Source organism: Prionailurus bengalensis, chromosome D2 (genome assembly GCF_016509475.1).
Source record: "Prionailurus bengalensis isolate Pbe53 chromosome D2, Fcat_Pben_1.1_paternal_pri, whole genome shotgun sequence".
NCBI classification, from domain to species: Eukaryota; Metazoa; Chordata; class Mammalia; order Carnivora; family Felidae; genus Prionailurus; species Prionailurus bengalensis.
This window is the reverse complement of record NC_057351.1, coordinates 60,740,181-60,756,002: the sequence shown is the minus strand read 5'-3', so window position 1 is coordinate 60,756,002 and position 15,822 is coordinate 60,740,181.

The following is a 15,822-nucleotide window of genomic DNA, read 5'->3' as shown; positions in this document are numbered from 1 at the left end:
ACTTTAGATCCTCTGTCTCCCTCTCTCTCTGCCCTTCCCCTAATTACAAACACACATTCTCAGAAATAAACATTTAAAACAATAAAAAAATAAACTACAATTTGATTAGTGTGACAGATGTACACACCTATGAACCACCACCACTATCAAGATACGGAACCTTTTTTTTTTTTTAATTTTTTTTTTCAACGTTTATTTATTTTTGGGACAGAGAGAGACAGAGCATGAACGGGGGAGGGGCAGAGAGAGAGGGAGACACAGAATCGGAAACAGGCTCCAGGCTCCGAGCCATCAGCCCAGAGCCCGACGCGGGGCTCAAACTCACGGACCGCGAGATCGTGACCTGGCTGAAGTTGGACGCTTAACCGACTGCGCCACCCAGGCGCCCCCAGAACATTTTTATCACTCCCAAAAGTTTACAAGTCTCTCTTTGCAGTCCATTTATCCCTCACTCTAGGCAACAACTGATCTGCCTTCCAGCGCTGTAAACTAATTTGCATTTCTAGAATGTTATATAATTGGAGTAATCCAGAAAGTATTCTTTTTGTCTGGCTTCTTTCAGCATAATGATTTTGAGAGTCATCCGCATTGGTGTGTATCACTAGTCTGTTCCTTTTTATTGCTGAGAAATATTCCATCATTTGAATATATCTCATTTTGTTTATCCATTCACCTGCCAATGGCCATGTGGGTTGTTTCCATTTGGGGGCTATTATAAATAAAGCTGCTATGGCAGTCACATACAAGTCCTTATGTAAGTTGTTTTCATTTATCTTGGAAAATGTCTAGGAGTAGAATGGCTGGGTCATATAAGTGTTTAACTTTTCAAGAAACTGCCAAACCACTTCCCAAACCTTTGGGGTTTTGGTTTTTGTTTTTACCATTTTACATTCCCAATAGCAGCGTAGGGGATTCCAGTTGCTCCACACCCACAAATTTAGGAAAAGACTGTTAAGTAGCCATGGTAACAAGTAGTCACCTGTGATAGACAGACTGGCCACTGACACGTAGCTTCCATGCTCTCCACCTCCCCTTCTCTTACATGGGGGCAGGACCTGTGGCTTGCTTCTAACCAATAGAATATGCACAGGTGATGAGAGATACATGATTGTGCATACATGATTATGTGATTACAAAGACCATAAGACCCATCTTGCTGAAATCTCTTTACCCCTTGCCAGCTGTGAGGAAGCAAATGGGATGTTGGGGAACTCCACATGGCAAGAAACTGCAAGCATCATCTAGTCACTGAGAAATGAGCCTCCAGCTGGCAACCAGAAAAAAAAAAAGAAAGAAAGAAAAAGAAGCACTCAGTCAAACAACCTAAAAGAACTGAATGGCACTAACAATCAGACAAATGGGGAATAGATCCTTACCCAGTTGAGCCTCCAGATAAGAACCTAGCCCTGTCTCACACCTTGATTGCAGCCTTGTGAGACCCTAAGTAGATGGCCCAGAAAAGTTGTACTTGGATTCCTGACTCACAGGAACTATAAGATAATAAGTGTGTATTGTTTTAAGCCACTGTTTTTGGTAATATTTTTACACAGAAATAGAAAACTATTATGCCACCAGAACTTGGTTGAAATCTGTTCAGTCAGTTATGACAACTCACCTGAGTGGATCCCTTTTGCAAATCAAGCAATCAGGGTCACTTCTGAAAGTCAGTCATCCAGGAACTGATCCATGCCAACAACTACCCCCCAGCGCGCCCGTCAATCGACAATAGTCTCACCCAAGTTACTTCTACAAAGGATAATATCAACCTTCTGATGTCATTCAGTTGCTGAAGTCTGTGCTTCCCCAAAACTCTCTTATGATCAGCAGTCTATCCTGCTTAGAGAGACTGCCTACTCTCCTTTATTATAATAAACACCAAATTCAGTTTTGTCTATTTTTATTGAGCTCTAGTCTTACCATCTTTTGACAATTCTAGAGATTCCACCAAGACCATTTTGAAGACCCTCATTTTACAGCATTCCAGACCCTCAGAGCAACAGGTGCACTTATTGGACCTGCATAAGGTTACTAGGCCTGGATCTCTGTATTAAGTAATCAGACCTTTGGGTCTGGAGATGTACCAGTTATGAAATCTACGTCTTTATATAAGTTTATTAGACCTTTTGTTTGGTGGTATATTGTTTGATAAATATTTTTGCCATTAACATGATAATTCTGTTGCTTGCCTTGCTTTTGCTATTATTTATCTCTATATACAAAGCCATGTCACAAGGAAATTTGCCTTTTTCCAGGATTATCTGGTTTCTTTTGAATGTATAAGGGAGTGTTCCATACAGAATCGATGGAATCATAGGCACATTAGTTTCCAACCCAATCCAAGCTGGCCTTTGAGGTTTTTGTTTTGTTTTGTTTTAAAAAAAACTTTTTTAACGTTTATTTATTTTTGAGACAGAGAAAGAGCATGAACGAGGGAGAGTCAGAGAGAGAGGGAGACACAGAATCTGAAGCAGGCTCCAGGCTCTGAGTGGTCAGCACAGAGCCCGACGCAGGGCTTGAACTCACGGACTGCGAGATCATGACCTGAGCTGAAGTCGGACGCTTAACCACCTGAGCCACCCAGATGCCCCAAAGCTGGCCTTTGAGGTTTAATGGTTGAGGTCCATTAAGACTGGAGACTAGCTGCTATTACATCCCTTTTGCTAACTGAAATCACCCAGTCCTTTTCCACTAACTAATATGAATTATTGTTACTTTCTCTTTCTCATATTACCATCTTCTGATGGGACTTTCTTAATCCAGAAACACTATAACCTTTACCCAGTGAAGGAGAATCCTAGATTGTGTTTCTATAATTCAAGAAGCATCCATGACCAGAAGAGAACTTTTGGACATGCTAATACTAAATCTTGACCCAAGGTTGGTTGTTGATTGACTTCTTAGCAAATATAAAAAGTGACAGCACCAGGTTTGATCTAAGTAGTCTAGTTATTCTTGTAAAATCCAATTCCTTACTAGAAGTCAAATTGTCTAAACAGCTAAACTGTGGCTCTTTCTAGGGCATATTAACTTACCCAAATAAAAGGGTAGATAATGTAACCTAATAACTGATATTCCTTTAAAATAATTAGCTTCTTGGGGTGCCTGGCTGGCTCAGTTGACAGAGCGTGTGACTCTTGGTCTCAGGGTCATGAGTTCAAGCCCCAAGGAGCACACTTCAAATAAAAATAAAAATAAAATAAGTTAGGGTGCCTGGATGGCTCAGTTGGTTAAGCGTCCGACTGCGGCTCAGGTCATGATCTCACAGTTTGTGAGTTCAAGCCCCACATTGGGCTCTGTGCTGCCAGCTCAGAGACTGGAGCCTGCAGCCTGCTTTGGATTCTGTGTCTCCCCCTCTCTCTGCCCCTCCCCCTCTCTCAAAAATAAATAAACATTAAAAAAAATTAATAAAAATAAAATAAGTTAAAATAATTAACTTCTTTAAATGTTATTTCTGAAGTTTTATTTTAGTTGTTTTTAACTTTCTCATAAATTTTTTTAAAGTAAACAACAACTGTGAATTACTTGATGACTGAATGCTACCTAAAATAATTGGTCTTTTTAAATTTTTTTTTAACGTTTATTTACTTTTGAGACAGAGAGAGACAGGGCATGAATGGGGGAGGGTCAGAGAGAGGGAGACAGAATCCGAAACAGGCTCCAGGCTCTGAGCTGTCAGCACAGAGCCCGACGCGGGGCTCGAACTCACGGACCGCGAGATCATGACCTGAGCCGCAGACGGCTGCTTAACCAACTGAGCCACCCAGGCGCCCCTAAAATAACTGGTCTTAAAGATAGTACTATAGAAGGGATAAACCTCCAAACACACTTTAAAGATAATCATGTTAAACAGGCTGATGTGATTGAAAGTTTGTACCCAAGAGCCTCATATAAGACAATACAAATAATGACAAATTCATGGAGAAGTTAAGGATTCAATCATAAATACACAAAATCTGACCTACCAAATTCTGAAAAACAAAACAAGGAACGATTGAGTTTAACACCTACAAAGGTAAGATCTTTCCAAACCAGCATCATCACCCGACGGCACCAGATAAAACCTCAAACAGACACTAGATTAAATTCTCCATGAAACACCTCATTTCAGTAGGTACAAATTGGCCACAATATGGAGCACTGATTGAAATTTTTTTGCTAGGGGTGCCTGGGTGGCTCAGTCGGTTAAGGGTCCAACTCTTGATTTTGGCTCAGGTCATGATCTCACAGTTCATGGGTTCAAGCCTCCAGTCGAGCTCTAAACTGATAGCTCAGAGCCTGGAGCCTGCTTTGGATTTTGTGTCTCCCTCTCTCTTTCTCTATCCCTCTCCAGCTTGTTCTCAATCTCTCTCTCTCTCTCTCTCTCTCTCTCTCTCTCTCTCCCTCCCTCAAAAATAAATAAATAAACTTAAAAAAAAAAAAAAAAAGAGAAAATTTTTTTCTAGGCTGGGGCACCTGGGTGGCTCAGTAGGTCGAGCATCCAACTCTGGCTCAGGTCATGATCTCATGGTTCCTGAGTTTGAGCCCCAAATCAGGCTGTCTGCTGTCAGCCCAAAGCCCACTTTGGATCCTCTGTCCCCCTCTCTCTTTGCCCCTCCCCCGCTCACACTCTCTCTCTCAAAAATAAATAAACATTAAAAAAAAGAAGTGGGGCACCTGAATGATTAATTTGGTTAAGTGTCCGACTTCACCTTCGGTTTAGGTCACGATCTCTTGGTTCATGGGTTTGAGCCCTGCAACGGGGCTCTGTGCTGACAGCTCAGAGCCTGGAGCCTGCTCTGGATTCTGTGTCTCACTCTCTCTCTGCTCCTCACCCATTCATGCTCTGTCTCCCTCTGTCTCTCAAAAATAAGTAAACGTTAAAAAAATTGTTTTTTAAAGAAGAAAAAAATGTTTAGGCTAACACAGGATATGGTCTGTCCATGACTCATATATAACTAAGTTAATCTGCAAAAGTTTGTAAGGGTATGATTCCAACCCTATGACATTCTGGAAAAGTCAAAACTACAGAGGCACTAAAAAGATTATACTAGAGGTTGCCAGAGGTCAGGGGGAGTGAGATTACTAGGTGGAGCACAGAGGGTTTGTAGGGCAGTGAAACTGTTCTAATGATATGATAATGATGGGTAAATGTCATTATACATTTGTCCAAACCCATAGAGTACACAACACCAAGAGTGAACCCTGATGTTAACTGTGGACTTGCGGTGACAGTGATGTGTCAATGTAGGTTCATCACTTGTAACAAAGGTACCACTTTGGTGGGGAAAGGCTATGCGAGTGTGGGGCAGGGAGTACATGGGAACTCTCTGTACCTTCCCCTCAACTTTGAACTGCTCTAAAAAATAGTCTTAGGATTCTTGGGTGGCTCAGTCCGTTAAGTGTTCGACTCTGGATGTCGGCTCAGATCATGATCTCACACTTTGTGAGACCAAGCCCCACGGTGTCAGAGCAGAGCCTGCTTGGGATTCTCTCTCTCCCTCTCTCTCTGTCTCTCCCCTGTTCAAGTGTGCTCTCTCTCTCTCTCTCTCTGTGTGTGTCTCTCACATACAGAATAAATAAGTAAACCTTAAACAATAAAGTCTTAATTTTAAAAATTGTAAATGTAAAATTGTGAAAAACTGAAAAATTGTAAAGGACTGAAACCATGACTAAAGGATATTCTTAACACCTCCAACTGGATTTTGTAAATTAACTTCCTCTATATGTACTGATAGGAGTCCATTTATTTTCTGAATGAATCGCGGCATTTCCATGGTGAAAAGCCACAAGTACAAAGGCTAAAATACTATTATACTTTATATATTGTACCAAATTTCTACCTATGTTTTCTACATTCCGACAGATTGATCCAGTAATAAGGTGGCACATTTAACTGAAACAATTATTTATAAAGTTAAATTGTGCAAGACTTGGCCTTTACTCAAAAGTCTTTCTGTCTTCATCACTCCCCAATCCTCTGGAAAAACACAAGATATTTTGGTAGAACTGTAAAGTTGACATCCAACAGAGATCCTAAATTGAGTCGTCACATAACTTTTGAAGCAAGTAGTTCAAAGACCTCAGAAGATGCTGAAAACCACATGAACTAGGTAGCTACCACCCCAAACCCTTGGAACACGGCCCCACCATCTACCACTCTCTTCATATTCTTGTTTATTCATACTTTAAAGAAACTCAGGTAAGGTTCTATATTTATGACTTATCATGTTCCTCTTTCTAATAATAATAACTTGCCTGAGGGGTGCCTGGGTGGCTCAGTCAGTTGAGCGTCCAACTTTGGCTCAGGTCATGATGTCGCAGTTTGTCAGTTCAGCTCAGGTCATGATCTCCAGTTCATGAGTTCAAGCTCCGTGTCAGGCTCTGTGCTGACAGCTCAGAGCCTGGAGCCTGCTTTAGATTCTGTGTCTCCCTCTCTCTCTGCCCCTCCCCCACTCACACACTGTCTCTCTCTCTCAAAAATAAACATTAAAAAAATAGTAACTTGCCTGAGTCTAGGCTTTACTAGAGATGACCATCACACTAACATTACAATTTAGTTTTCCCAAGCTGTTGCTAGTACAGTCAGTTTGAAAACCAATATACCAATTAATGGTACCCTTCATAAAGTCCTTACACTTGAAAAAGTGCAAGATACAATAAATATTTGTCACAACACCTGGAGACACTATACTTCAGCTCCATCAAGGTTGATACATCTCTTGTATAGCTTATGAGTTCTGTTTCATATGCTGCAATTAGATTCTTTAGTACCAACCCAGACACAAGGCTAAGTCTTCCACAGGGCTATTGCAAGGATATAACTTCCCAACACCCTCCATAGACTGCATCTCTACAGAATCCAAAAGAATAAAGCCATTTCTGGGAAGAGGTTCTTCTTTCTCCTTGGCTCACAATTTGCTCTGTTAATAACGTTTTGCATTCCTGTGGAATATTTGTCACCATTGATATACCGATATTGATGCATTATTATTAAAGAAAGCTCATAGTTTGCATTAGGTTTCACTTACTGGGTTGTTTGGGTTTTATGGGTTTTGATAGATGCAAAATGTCATATATCCACCATTACAGTATCATACAGAATAGTTTTACTGCCCTAAAAATCCCCTGTACTCCATCTTTTTATCCCTCATCCCCTTCCCTTGTGCCCCTAGCAACCACTGATATTTTACTGTCTCTCTAGTTTGTCTTTCTGAAAATGTCAGTTAATTGGAATCATACTATATGTAACTTTTTCAGACTGGCTTCTTTCAATAAACAATATGTATTTAAATTTCCCCATGTCTTTCTGTGGTTTGATAGTTGGTTTCTTTTTATCACTGGATAATATTCCTTTTCTTAGTGTTTATTTATTTATATTTGAGAGAGAGGTGGGGGCGGGCAGAGAGGGAGGGAGACAGAGAATCCCAAGTGGGCTCTGTGCTGACAGAGCCCCTGACATGGGCCTCGAATTCATGAACCATGAGATCATGACCTAAGCCAAAATCAAGTTGGATGTGCAACCCACTGAGCCACCCAAGAGCCCCTGAATAATATTCCTTTGTATGCATGTAGTACAGATGCTTATCCATTCACCTAGTAACGAATGGTTTCTTCCAGCTTTTTGCAATTATGAATAAAGTGGCTATAAACATTTGTGGGCAGGTTTTGTGTGAACATAAATTTTCTACTGATTTTCTTAAATACCTAGGAGCACAATTGCTGGGTCATCATTTTTTATGGTGATAAAATAGAAATAACATAACATTTACCATTTTAACCATTTTAGTGTATAATTCAGTGGCATTAGGTACATTAACAGTGCACTGATACAAACACTGCCACTATCTATTTCACAAATTTTTCATTGTGCCATACAGAAAACTCTGTACCCATTAAATAATTACTTCCTATTACTTCCGGCCCTTGGTAACCTGTACTCTAATTTATGTCACTATGAATTCACATAGTCTAGATAATCGTGGCAAATGGAATCATACAATATTTGCCCTTTTGTGTCTAGCTTATCTCACTTAGCAAAAGGTTTTCAAAGTTAATTCAAGTCATAGCATGTATTAGAACTTTATTCTTTTTATGGCTGAGTAATATTTCATCGTATGTGTATAACACCTTTTGTTGATCCATTCTTCTGTTCATGGACACTTGGGTTGATTCCACTTTTGGGCTATTATGAATAATGCTGCTGTGGACATTGGTGTACAAGTATCTTTTTGAGTCCCTCTTATCAATTCTTCTGGACACATACTTAGTTATAGAATTGCTAGGTCAGATGGTAATTCTATGTTTAACATTTTGAGGAACAACCATAAGTTTCCACAGAAGCTGCACCATTTTACATAACCACCATAATGCATAAGGTTTCCAATTTCTCCATACTTTCACCAACACTTGTTATTTTAGTTTAGTTTTTATATAATATCTATCCTAATGGGTATAAAATGGTAAGAATGTGTAGTTTTGTAAGAAACTGCCAAACTGTCTTCCAAAGTGGTTGCTTTCTCAGGGTGCCTGGGTGGCTCCATTGGTTGAGTACGATTCTTGATTTCAGCTCAGGTCATGATCTCATGGTTTGTGAGTTTGAGCCCCACATCAGGCTCTGTGCTGTTGGTGTGGAGCCTGCTTGGGATGCTCTCTCTCCCTGTCTCTCTGCTCCTTCCTCTCTCTCTCAAAATAAATAAACATTAAAAAAAAAAGTGGTTGCATTCTCACCAGCAACAAATAAGAGTTCCTGTTGCTCCACATTGGTCAGCATCTGATTTTGTCAGGTTTTTGGATTTTAGCCATTCTAATAGATGTGTAGTGGGTATCTCATGGTTTTAATTTGCAATTCCCTAACAACATATGACATTGTCTTCTCATATGCTTATTTGTCACCTATATATCATCTATGGTGAGATGTCTGTTCAGATCTGTTGCCCATTTTTAAGTTGGATTATTTTCTTATTTTGGGTTTAAAAGTTCTTTGTATATTTTGGATACTAATATTTTACCAAATATGTGTTTTGCAAATATTGTCTTCCAGTCTGTGGCTTGTTTATTCATTTTCTTTCTCTTTTTATTTATTTTTTAATGTTTATTTTATTTTTGAGAGAGAGAGAGAGAGAGAGAGAGAGAAAGCAGGGGACAGGCAGAGAGAGAGGGAGACACAGAATCCAAAGCAGTCTCCAGGCTCTGAGCTGTCAGCACAAAGCCCTACACGGAGCTCAAACTCACGAACCACAAGATCATGACCTGAGCCAAAGTCAGATGCTTAACTGACTGAGCCACCCAGGCACCCCTGTTTCTTCATTTTCTTCACAGTGCACTTTTAAATTTTAATGGAGTCCAACTTATCAATGTATTTCTTTCATGGATTATACTTATGGTATGTACCTAAAAAGTCATCACCAAACTGAAGGTCCCTGAATTTTCTCTTATGATATCTTCTAGGAGTTTTATAGTTTTATGTTTTTCATTTAGGTCTCTGATCCATTTTTTGATAATAGCTTTTGTGAAAAGTATAAGGTCTACTGTCTATTTTTTTCTCTTTCTTTATTTCCTTTTTTTTTTTTTTGATGTAAGAATGTCATTGTTCCAGCATCATATATTGAGAAAACTACCCTTTCTCCATTCAATTGCCTTTGCTTCTTTGTCAAAGATCAGTTAATTATTTTCATTTGTGTCTATTTCTGGGCTCTCTATTCTGTTCCAGTCATCTATTTGTCTGTTCTTTCACCAGTAACACAATCTTGATTACTATAGCTTTACAGTAAGTCTTGAATTAGGTAGTGTCAGTCCTCCTTCTGTATTGTGTTGGCAATTCTGGGACTTTTGCCTTTCTGTATAAACTTGATGATTAGTTTTTCAGTATCCACAAAATAACTTGCTGGGATTTTTATTAGGATTGCATAGAATCTATAAATCAAATTAGAAAAAATTGACATCTTACAAACTGAATGTTCCTGTATACAAACATGGCATATCTTTCCATTTATTTTGATATTTTAAAATTTCTTTCATCAGAGTTTTGTAGTTTTTCTCAACAAAATATAATATTTTATTACATGTATATATCACATTTTATTACTACTTTATTTTTTGTTAATATAAATTGCATTGTGTTTTACATTTCAAATTCCAATTCTTCACTGCTGATATATAGAAAAGCAATTGACTTTTGTATATTAACCTTGTATCCTGCAGCCTTGTTATAATTCCTTGTTAATTGTTGGGGTTTTTTTGTTGTTACTGTGGATTCTTTGGGATTTTCTACATACTCATGTCATCTGCTAACAAAGACAGTTTTATTTCTTCCTTCCCAATCTGTATCCCTTTTATTTTCTTTGTTTTATTGCATAGCTAGGACTTTCAGTACTATGTTGAAAAGGAGTGATGAGAAGGGACATTCTTGCCTTTTCCCAACCTCAGGGGGAAATCAATCAATCATTAAATATGATATTAACTACATGGCTTTTTTAGTTCTTTTAAAGATTTTTTTTAATTTTATTTTTTATTTTTTAAAATTTACATCCAAATTAGTTGGCATATAGTGCAACAATGATTTCAGGAGTAGATTCCTTAGTGCCCCTTACCCATTTAGCTCATCCCCCCTCCCACAACCCCTCCAGTAACCCTCAGCTTGTTCTCCATATTTATGAGTCTCTTCTATTTTGTCCCCCTTCCTGTTTTTATATTATTTTTGTTTCCCTTCCCATATGTTCATCTGTTTTGTCTCTTGAAGCCTTCATATGAGTGAAGTCATATGACTTTTGTCTTTCTCTGACAGACTAATTTCACTTAGCATAATACCATCCAGTTCCATCCATATAGTTGCAAATGGCAAGATTTCATTCTTTTTGATTGCTGAGTAATACTCCATTGTATATATATATATATATATATATATATATATATATAACACATCTTCTTTATCCATTCATCCATCGATGGACATTTGGGCTCTTTCCATACTTTGGCTATTGTTGATAGTGCTGCTATAAACACAGGGGTGTATGTGTCTCTTCGAAACACCACACCTGTAATCCATGGATAAATGCCTAGTAGTACAATTGCTGGGTCGTAGGGTAGTTCTATTTTTAGTTTTTTGAGGAACCTCCATACTGTTTTCCAGAGTGGCTACACCAGCTTGCATTCCCATGTAGTTGTTATTTATCAATTTGGGTAACTTACCCTCTATTCCTAGTTTGCTGAGAGTTTTTATCATGAATAGATGTTGGCTTTTATGAAATACTTTTCTACATATGATATGAGTTTTCTTTTTTAGTCTGTGATGTGATATATTACAGTAACAAATTTTCTAATGTAGCCTGAATAACTGAGATAAATCCCACTTGGTCTTAATGCATAATTCTTTTTATATATCATCAGATTCAAGTTGCTAATATTTTGTGGAGGATTTTTGCATGTATGTTCATGAAAGGTATTGGTCTGTGACCTTACTGTCTTGTATTGTCTTTATCTGGTTTTGGTAATAGGGAAATGCTGGCCACATAGAATCAGTTAAGAAGTGTTCCCTCTGCTTTTCTATTTTTTAAGAGATTGTTGAGAATTGGTAAAATTTTTTTCCTTACATGTTTGGTAGAATTCAACAATGAAGCTCTCTGGACTGTTTTAAAGCATTTTTAATTATTAATTCAAGTACTTTAAAAGATATAGACTGATTCAGAGTATCTTGTGTGAGTTTTGGCAGATTATGTTTTCAAGGAATTGGTCCATTTCATCTAGGCTATCAAATTTGTGGACATAGAGTTGTCTATGGTATTCCTTACTCTTCTTTTAATGTCCATGGGATCAGTAGTGATGGCCCCTCTTTCATTTCTGATATTAGCTATTTGTATCTTCTCTCTTAAAAAAAAAAAAAGCCAGGTTCCTGGCTTAAGGTTCATCAATTTATTGATCTTTTAAAGAACCAGCTTTGGGTTTTGTTATTTTCCTCTATTCTTTTCCTGTTTTAAATTTCATTGATTTCTGCCGTAATTTTTATTATTTATTTTCTTCTGTTTGCTTTAGGTTTATGCTGCTTTTCCTTCTCTAGTCCTAAGGTGGAAACTTATATTATTGATTTTACATTCTAGTGTATACTCCCAGAGATACTTTATGCATATAAAGCAAAACAGTCATATAGTCTTCTTCCTTTTTTTACACGAATGGAAGCATTCATTACATGCTATTCTTATTTCTGCTCCTTTTACCTAACAATATATTTTTGAAGTCTTTCCATAATAAGCACATAAAGTGTTTCCTCCTTTCCCTGACTGCACTGTATTCTCATCTCCTCTTGATGGGGGGGGGGGGTTGGGGGGGTGTATTACTGGCAATTATGAACACTGCTGAAATTATTCATTTTGTGCATTGAACTGTGTGACATTTCAACTGTGTGACAACTTTAGACTGCTTAAATCCCAGCTTTGCCATTGACTACTTGGATGGCCTTAGGCAAGCCCTTGTGTCTGTTTCCTCGTCTGTAAAATAGGGATGATGATGGTAATAGCACCTTATAGAGCTGTTATAAGGACTAAGTTAAATAGTACATGTAATACATGGCAAATGTTCAATTAAGTTATTATTTTGCCAAATTGTTGGAAGGGTTGATTAGACACAGGAGTAGCGATTCTTTACCTCTAACCGTCTAACAATAAAGTAGAAATTAATGGAGATTGAGCTTAATGGCCTCAGACTTATTTTTTTTTAAGATGTTTTAAAACTAATCTCTATACCCCACATTGGGCTCAAATTTACAACCCCAAGATCAAGTGTCACGTGCTTTGCCAACGGAGCCAGCCAGGTGTCCCTATGGTCTCAGATTTCTTAAATAAAGTTAAGGTTATCTGCTAAGCATGAAAGGGGTGGGGTTGAGAATGGGGCTTGAAGTCTGGAGGAGTAACTGAAGTGGAAGTAAGTCTTTTGGATTTGAGGAGATAAAGGGACTATGAAGTTGAGATGTTGGCTGATGATCCCCCACGGACTTTAAAGTCATGCAGGATGATGACAGGATTGGAGAGAAAGGATGTAAGCCTGGTGCTCATATCTTAAAATAAATCTTAAATGAAAAAATAGCAACATGAGATCTGTAAGTAATGGCAATAACCAAGGTCTGAACCTGCAAAGGAGTAAGAATGTGTACCTAAAGGTGGAGAAATGGTGGTCTGGAGGCTGTGGGGAGTGAAGAAAACATCAGTTCCCCATTGCCTTACCTGAACATTAGTGTCTTCATTCAAAAGAATAGCAGGGGGAGGGATGTCCTCAGAGAAGGGTCCAGCTTAAGAAAGGCAGGAGGTAGAGAAAATATTCTACAGCTAGCTAAGGAAGACAAAAAAGTATGCTTATTTTATAAAGGGGCAATACCAGAGAGCTCAGGGAAAATGTTTTGGAGAAGAGGAAGAATGTGATTGGAGGAGGGTAGAGTAGAAGAATCATCAAGCAAGATGGGGGTGAGCATGACGATAGAGGGAACCTTGAGCCAGTGATGAACCACCCACTATTATGAGAAGCTGGTGAAAGCTACGGATCCTTTCTCCACAAAAATATATATTTATACATACATGCAAAATTTGCGTGCAATCTCAGTAAGGTCCTAAGGTCCCAAACTCCATAGCCACCCAATTTTTAAAAGTAAACTTTTGATTGAAAATAATTGGTGTCCAGCTCAAAGTGAATATACCCGTGTTACCAACCATCAGATCAAGAAAGCAGAACATGACCTGCTCCCCAGAAGCCCCACCCTGAGTCCTCTTTGAGTCACTAACCACCTTCCAGGGTAATCATTACCTGACTTCTAGGACCATAGATTAGTTTTATCTGTTTCTGAAATCTATATAAATAAGATAATACACTGAATTCTTATGAGTCTGGTTTCTTAGCTCAGTATTATGCTTGTGCATTTCATCCATGTTGGCTCACGGAGCTGCAGTTTGTTCATTCTCATCTCTGCATAGTATTCCACTGTGTGATGCATGACAATCTATTCAATAACCAATAAATACTTGGGTTTTTCCTAGTGCTGCTATGAATACTTTTGAGTGTACCTTTAGTGAGCATATGTACAAATGCTGTTGGTTAGATACCTAATAATGGAGTTCCCAGGTCATCAGCTCAGTTGTAGTAGATAATGGGGCTTATGTTTTATTTTATTTTAATTTTTTAATGTTTATTTATTATTAAGAGAGAGAGCATGAGCATGGGAGGGGCAGAGAGAGGGGGAGACACAGAATCCAAAACAGGCTCCAGGCTCTGAGCTGTCAGCACAGAGCTCGACATGGGGCTTGAGCTCACAAACGGCAAGATCATGACCTGAGTGAGCCACCCAGGCGCTCCGGGGCTTATGTTTTAGAAGAGGAACGAAGAAAACAGGGATTGTAAGGAAGTGGAAGCCACATGAACCTTCAGTCTGAATTCTGGAGTAAAGTTACAAAGGACGTTTTGCACTGATCATTTATCAACACTGAAACCGAATTAAAATGACAACCATCAAAGACTTGATGAATAAATCTAAAGGGAGATTCTTTGAAAAGATTAATAAAACTTCTGGCAAATTAAGGAAAAGTAGAAAGTGCAAAATTTAAGAAATATCAATTGTCAAAATTGACGCAAGAAGACTTGGAAGATGCGGCGCCTGGGTGCCTCAGTCGGTTAAGCATCCGACTTCTGCTCAAGTCATGATCTCGCGATTTGTGAGTTTGAGCCCCGCGTCTGGCTCTGTGCTGACAGCCCGGAGCCTGGAGCCTGTTTCAGATTCTGTGTCTCCTCCTCTCTCTGCCCTTTCCCTGCTCGTGCTCTGTCTGTCTCTCTCTCAATAACAAATAAACATTAAAAAAAATTAAAAAAAAAAAAAGAAGACTCGGAAGAGTTGAGGAGACCAACAACTATGGAAGAAATTGGAAAATTATGTTAAAGAGTTATCTCTCCAGGGGCGCCTGGGTAGCTCAGTTGGTTGAGCGTCCAACTTCAGCTCAGGACATGATCTTGAGGTTTATGAGTTCGAGCCCCGCATCAGGCTCTGTGCTAACAGCTCAGAGCCTGGAGCCTCATTCGAATTCTGTGTCTCCTCCTCTCTCTGCCCCTCCCATGTTCATGCTCTGTCTCTCTCTATCTCTCAATAATAAATAAACATTAAAAAAGTTTTTTTAAAGAGTTATCTCTCCAAAAAAGGCACTAAGACCTGACACTCTCATATTACCTTCCTTTAGAAGTTCAAAGAATAGATCATTCCCATGCCATTTAATCTACTTAAGGATATAGAAAAAGATTAAAAGTTTCTCCAATAACTTTATAAAACTAGTAAAATCATAATACAAAAACTTGACAGTGATAAGAAAATCACAACCCAATTTTTCACATGAGTGGAGATGCAAAAGAATAAAATCCTAAGTAATACAAAGAGAATTCAATTCTGTATTAAAAGAAGATGCTCTGAATAAGTTATTACTAATCTAGGAATGGTTGGACACCAAGAAATCTATTTATAAAATGCATCTGATAAATAAGTTAGTATTTGTTACAAGTCTTGCAAATATGCATGCATGGCCCTTAAACAATAATTCCACTCTTAGTATTCTACTCTAAGAAAATATGAATTGTTATGCACAAAGGTTTCACTACAAGGCTATTACTTAGTGTTGTTTATATGAAAAACAAAGACAAAACAGAAACAACCTAAATGTCCAATACTATAATACGGGATCAGTTAAATAAGCTATGCTATATGTATGATATACACACAATGGAATGATATGCAGTCATGAAAAATAATGTTGTAGTGGGAGCACCTGGATGGCTCAGTCAGTTAAGCATCCAACTTTGGCTCAAGTCATGATCTCACAGTTCGTG